Raw genomic sequence first — 6,351 nt, 5'->3', positions numbered from 1 at the left:
CTTCCCTGAGAAGGGCCAGCAAAGGCCTGGGTGGGCTTGCCAGTGTCGCTCTGTGGCCAGGGGCTGGCCAGCCCTCTATCAGCTGTGGTTCCAAAGGGTCTGGTGAAGGAAGTTTGTCTGTCCTGCAGGAGCAGAAGTCAGCAGATCCCAGGCACAGAGGTGTTTGTGCGGCCATCTGCTCCCTTGCCTTGGTGCCTACAAGAACTCGCAGATCGGTTTGGAAGTAACTGCAGTGCAATCCTGGGCTGTACGGTGGTCACAAGGTGCATAAAAATCAGAGAGCAGAAGATGGAGCTCATCACCTTCTACTAGTAGAAGGCAGCTCTCCGTTGCCCATTTCCTCACAATTTATCTGAATTAACTTTCATTGTCCTGAGGTACCTGGAGTATGGTTGACGTTAGAGAGGAGCAGAGATTTCCAGGTTTCTTCTGGTTTACACTCCATCCGAGTTCCTGCAGAATCCAGATTCACAGATTTCACTTCCAGACAATATTTCTGACTAAGTAAAACCCATAAGGGAATATTTTAACTGTTAGTCACTCTCTAGACCCTCTGTTCTGACTGGTCTTTCAGGAACAAAAACATGTGCTGCAGTGAATCTCAGCTGCAAGCTGATCCCAGGGGATCAATACATTGGCTTACAGTTACGAAACACAATTGTGAGACATTGTCAGTGAAAACACGAACAACAGTGCTGAATAATGCTCTGTTTGATTTGTAGACTCGTGCACATATGCAACAGAAAGCACAGGCACTACTCTTTTTGCCTGCATGCTGCGGCATGAGGGGTTGTGCCTATGTCCCATGTCATCAGTGACGCAATGAATCACTCTTTAAAAGCCTCCAAGCAGAATTTGTGGGAAAATCTATTTATTTAGCACTGTCTTCACAAAAGAAAGATCAAGGTATGTACCTTGCACTTTTAGGCAGAAGACACATGTTTAAAGGCAGTGAATAAATCATCTTCCAAAGACAAGCTTGAGAAACAGGCACCAGGAATCAGGGTCCCATTGTAGACACTGGTTTTATACCATAGCACAATCACACTTTTCCCTCCTCTTCAGCCTAAACCTCCCTTTGTTCTGCTGGGCACATATTTTTCCTTAGGAAACAACCAGCTTATTTCCTCTCTAATTAACAGTCATCTACCGTTAAGCTCTCTTTTCCCCCAGTGGGCCGGAGACACGGCTGGCTGAACTCAAAGGTCTTGTTCTCTCGCTTGCTGAGGAAGGGCTTGCGTGCTTGGCAGTCTTCCCCCCCACCCCAAATCTCAGTTTTTCTAACAAAACCCATCGCTCTGAGGCACCTACCCAAAATACGTGCGGCTGGCACTTGTTTGTCCACAAGCTGAGACCTGCGGGTGCCGTGGCGTGAAGGCACCGAGGGGCTTCTCAACTGGGGCAGATGATAGCGAGGCATGGGGCAGCTCACGAGTGAAAACTTTTTGGCCAACTAGACAAAACATTGCTTCAGTTCTTCATATTAAAAAAAAAAAATCACAGGGGAGCTATACATTTTCTATCCGAATCTTTTCCTTTTTAATCAGAAAATTAATTTGCCATTTAACTGATACTTCCCATGGGAAAAATGCTAGTCTTGTGAAATACATGTACTCTGATCAAGGAAGGTGAGCGGTAAATTTTGTCTGAGGCCAGTTTGACTGACAGAACATTTTGTTTAATCGATACACTCTGAAATACTTAATCAATGCCATAAACTTGATAAAGCATCTGCCTATCAGCACCTTCTCTCACCCAGCACGTGAGGTTTTACAGGTATACCCAACCCTCAAAAATGTAAATGTAACCTGATTTAACACGTTCCCTTCAGAGACAAACTTTGTGAACTGGACCATGAGAAAAAAGCACCACATATAGGGTTGATGGATTTAGGGAGCAACATGAAAATACCTTTAAAATTCAACTTATATCATGACATGCTGGTGGTTATTATAGCAAGCAAAATATTACAGTCATAAGAAGTGAAGAAATTAGTTCAATTACTGCCATGTTTCACTTTGACTTTTCTGAAACAAAATGTTTTTTTAAATTCTCTTCCATAAAAAAATCCAAATTTTTGTTCCTTATTTCAAATTAGGACAACAGAAAAAAAAATAAAAATGCTTCTAATGATAACCCTCCCTCACTTTACGGAATACAGAGAAGTTCATTAGTATTTGTGAACCATACTAAGCTGATATAATTTATGAGAAAACGAGCACTTTGGATGACACCAAGTAAGATATACATAAGGCTCCAAACTAATTAATGAGGATAAAGAGTTTTTGAACACTTATCCCTCCCATAAGGACCATCTGTTGTAGAGTGAGTATGGCACTTCAAGAAAAGTCTATGAATGTAATTAAATGCTGAGCATTAATAAGAGATATCTGGTACCCTGGTATTTTCCAATTTTTCACCATTTTTTTTTTTTTTTAAATCCTTTTCCTAAAGATTTGTATTACAGCATCAACTGGTTAAGTTATGCAAGGTGGTACACAAACACATGCAACAGATGACAAGCCCTGCACTGAGGAGTTCAGCGTCATGACAAACGTGTTAAAACCTCTGATAGGATTAAGGTACCTATCCCCAGGCATACAGTTCCCTTCCAGATGCCCAAGGTACCCGAGACACCTCCGTTGCCCTGGGAACCCCAACAACTCTTTAGCAGCATCCAGGTTTTAGGGACCCGGAGTAATCCCTCTGCAAATACCCCTAACTACCTTGGGTCATTCGTAGAGAGACAGCGCTAGGAGCGAACCTAGAATTCATTTCCTTTGTGTGGGTTGCCCTTTGCGTGGGTTACCATGCAATACAGGCAAAGTCAACCTCCGTCTGCATTTTGTGTTGTCGCTTGTAACGTCTGTGTTTGTACATTGGTACCAGTACGGAGTTAGTCTCCAGCTGCAAAGTCTTCAGTGCCTTAAGATGGAGAGGAGGTGGCCCGCTGCCTTTCTGGCTCATCGTTGGTAACTCCACTGCCATCTCGGGTCTTTGATTTCTTCAGCAGGACCACTGGTCCTTCACACACCATGCCTGCTCATGGACCAGCTGCTCACCTGCCACGTTTTACAAGGGCCTTTTTAAGGCAAGGTGACATCAGTGACTGTTCATCTCAATATTGTACACTGAAACGTTTCCACAGCTGATTTCCAGGTTCAACCATCTCAGCGTTGTGGATTGAAGCAAGAACACTGGTTGGCTGCTCTAAATTGTGCCATCCTTGCTCTGAATTAGACCAATTTACCAAATCACTTCATTTTAAGCACATTAAGAACTCAGTTGAACCTGACTGCTGGCTTACATGACTGGCAGTAGGCATGGGTTTACGCACTTCATTGAGCCTGAGGTTAAATGATGCCACTGAACAGCTGCGTGACGTGGAATAAATCACTTAATAAAAATCCCTGGTGTTTTCACTAGCGTAAAACTGAGATCTGTCCCACTGGCACATTTTCAAAAGCACTAGAAAAATGTTTTTATCTGAATGGCAGATAATAGATGAATTCATGCTTAACTTGCATTATTCCATTTTAGAAAAATTAGTTTTAAAAAACCCCTATCATAGCAGCACAGTAATGATAATTGCAGCTTAATTACCCATAACTGATTCTTTATGCCCTGAAATAATTTATTCTCCTTTTATACTTGTCTCTGATATCCATTAGAGTCATTACAACTGTGAGCCTATAATTACATACTTTGCATTTTAACATTCTATGCCAGTTTGTGCTCTCTTCTTATCTTCCAGTTAATTTCATTACCGAAACAGCGAGAAAATTTCCATATGAATTTTCCAGAAGTTCTTGTCATTTGATTTGAGTAGATTTGGGACTTAATGGAAGCCCAGCAAGCCAGTTCTCAGGTCAGAGGATCTGTATGTGCACTCGAGTCTGGCTCTGGCTCCTCCAGCTGCTCTCTGCAGTCTCTGCACCATGGTAGGGTCCATCGATAGGAAGTCCACATTCAGGTTTGGGACTACATTTAAGCATTAGGTGAAGGTTTGAACACAACTAAGTGCTTGGGAGAATGAAGCTTGTATTATGTCTGTGGTGTGTTTGAAGATAAAAAAATGCTTAAGCCTGCAGTGGGGTTGACAAGGCTCTTGACAAGACTCTTCTAGGAGGACCCAGGCCCACTTTCTGCCTTATGGTACCACCAGTAGGAGACTGTCGTGGTTTAACCCAGCTGGCAGCTAAACCAACCACACAGCTGTTCACTCAATCCCCGTCCCAGTGGGATGGGGGAGAGAATTGGAAAAGATAAAACTCATGGATTGAGATAAAGACAGTTTAATAGGACAGAAGAGGAAGAAGGGAAAGGAGAAGGAGAAGGAAAAAAAAAATAATAATAGAATATACAAAACAAGTGATGCACAGCACAATTACTCACCACCAGAAGCCGATGCTCAGCAAGTTCCTGAGTTGCCCTGCCTCCCGGCCCCCTGCCCAGTTATATACTGAGCATGATGCCATATGGTATGGAATAATGCTCTGTTTGATTTGTGGCCAGTTTGGGTCTGTGGATTTGATTAAACCCTGTGGCCAGTTTGGGTCAGCTGTCCTGGCCGCGTCCCCCCCCAGCTTCTTGTGCACCCCCCACCTTCTTGGCAGGACAGTATGAGAAGCTGAAAAGTCCTTGACTGCTTGGCAACAACTGAAAACATCGGTGTACTATATCAACATCATTCTCATCCTAAATCCAAACCACAGCACTATACCAGCTGCTAGAAGAAAATTAACTCTATCCCTGTCGAAACCAGGACAGAGACACGGAGCTGCCAAAAGCCAGGACTCCTTGCTGCAGGTCAGCAGGCTCTGTGCCATATACATGCAAGTGCATGCTTAGCACCGGTGAATAATTTGGTAAAATCATCGCAACAAAACAGAAGAGGAAAATGTGAATTCCCTCTACGCTTTGCTTTCTCACAGGTCTAGCCTTGCTAATGGCTTTCTGTCTGAATTGCCAAAGGTTCATAAAGTATGAGTATCCGGCCCAGGAAAGCGATCGTGTGGGTTACACTCTATTGCCTTCATCAAACACCGAGGGAGACAGCCGTACCCCAAGGGGCTAAGATGGTTTAATGGCCGAGGTGAAAGATCTCAAACTAAAATCCCAGTTTTCTTACTATCTCGCTGAGTCACTAAAAGCTCCCAAACACATCATTTACTCTGTTCAGTCTTTCAGCTTTGCCTGTTTGTAAGACTAGAGTCCTGGTAACTATACCAATGGGACTCTACTGAAAATTGTCTGTAATCTCCCCGTGACAAGAGCTGAGGCAAACAATACCTTACAATCCCTTTGCTCCAACAGTTGTTTCGCAGCCAGAAAAGTTTTTTTTTTTTTTTTTCCCATGGCTAACATGGCTTGGGCAAAATTGCTTAGGAGATGCAAATATTAAAACAAAATGGAAATGTGGTAATACTTTTTAATGGACAGATTACACTGAATGACAACTATGAGGTTGCACAATAAAAATTTCACACAGAGGGTAAGTAAAATTTGAGCTGTGTACAGCAGTTGGAACAAATTAATCTGACTTTCCTATGCCATGTATTTGCCCCACAGAACCACAAGAGCCTGAGAATGAAATGTTTGGGTTTTTTCTTTGTTAAATTATAACAGGAAATTTACTTTAACAAAGACAAAAAAAAAAAAAAAACCCTGTCATTTCCTCAGCTGGAATGGGCATATTATTGAGTCGAGGATTTATTTTCTTAAACAACAAACCACCTTCCTCCCTACTTCTCTCCCTAGTTTATTATTGTTTAGAACAAGAGTGGGATAAGTCAGGGAGATAAGGAGGAGGAGTAAGATGGTTGGTACTTCTAGAGCAGAGTTTTTACCCTTTATCGTGGAGCCACGTGATCACGGAGTGAAAATTACGTGACTGCAGCTACCTGATGTTGTCCTTTAATTCTCCCAACCAGAAACCTCCACAGCAGCCCATGCAGCAATACCGGCACCTGACCCCCTGAGCAGCACCAACATCTCAATGCCTTAAAAAAAACTCTTCAAAAAGGAGGTAAAGTCAAAAGAAGACAGTTGTTACCAGCTTTCCCAGCTTTTTGGTTGGAAATAGGACAACATCTGGGTGCCGGAGCTCAGCGATGAATTTGCGCGTACTGGAAGAGCGCTGCAGCCAGCACGTTCACAGCTGCTGGGCGCACACGGCTCCTTGAACTTGTGTCCCTTACGTGCACCAAAGTAGCCCCGGGGGGCAAGGGATGTCCCTCACGTGCAGCTGAAATCCCTGCCCTGAGGCAAAAGAAGCCTTCTCACCGTGAAGTTCCCAGGATTGCCTCTCTGCTGCGCTGCCTGTGATTTTAAGGCAAAGTAAAAGCCAGC

The sequence above is a fragment of the Balearica regulorum genome, chromosome 1, assembly GCF_011004875.1.
Source record: "Balearica regulorum gibbericeps isolate bBalReg1 chromosome 1, bBalReg1.pri, whole genome shotgun sequence".
Taxonomy (NCBI): Eukaryota; Metazoa; Chordata; class Aves; order Gruiformes; family Gruidae; genus Balearica; species Balearica regulorum.
The sequence above is the reverse complement of the archived record's forward strand: the minus strand, read 5'-3'. Positions refer to the sequence as shown.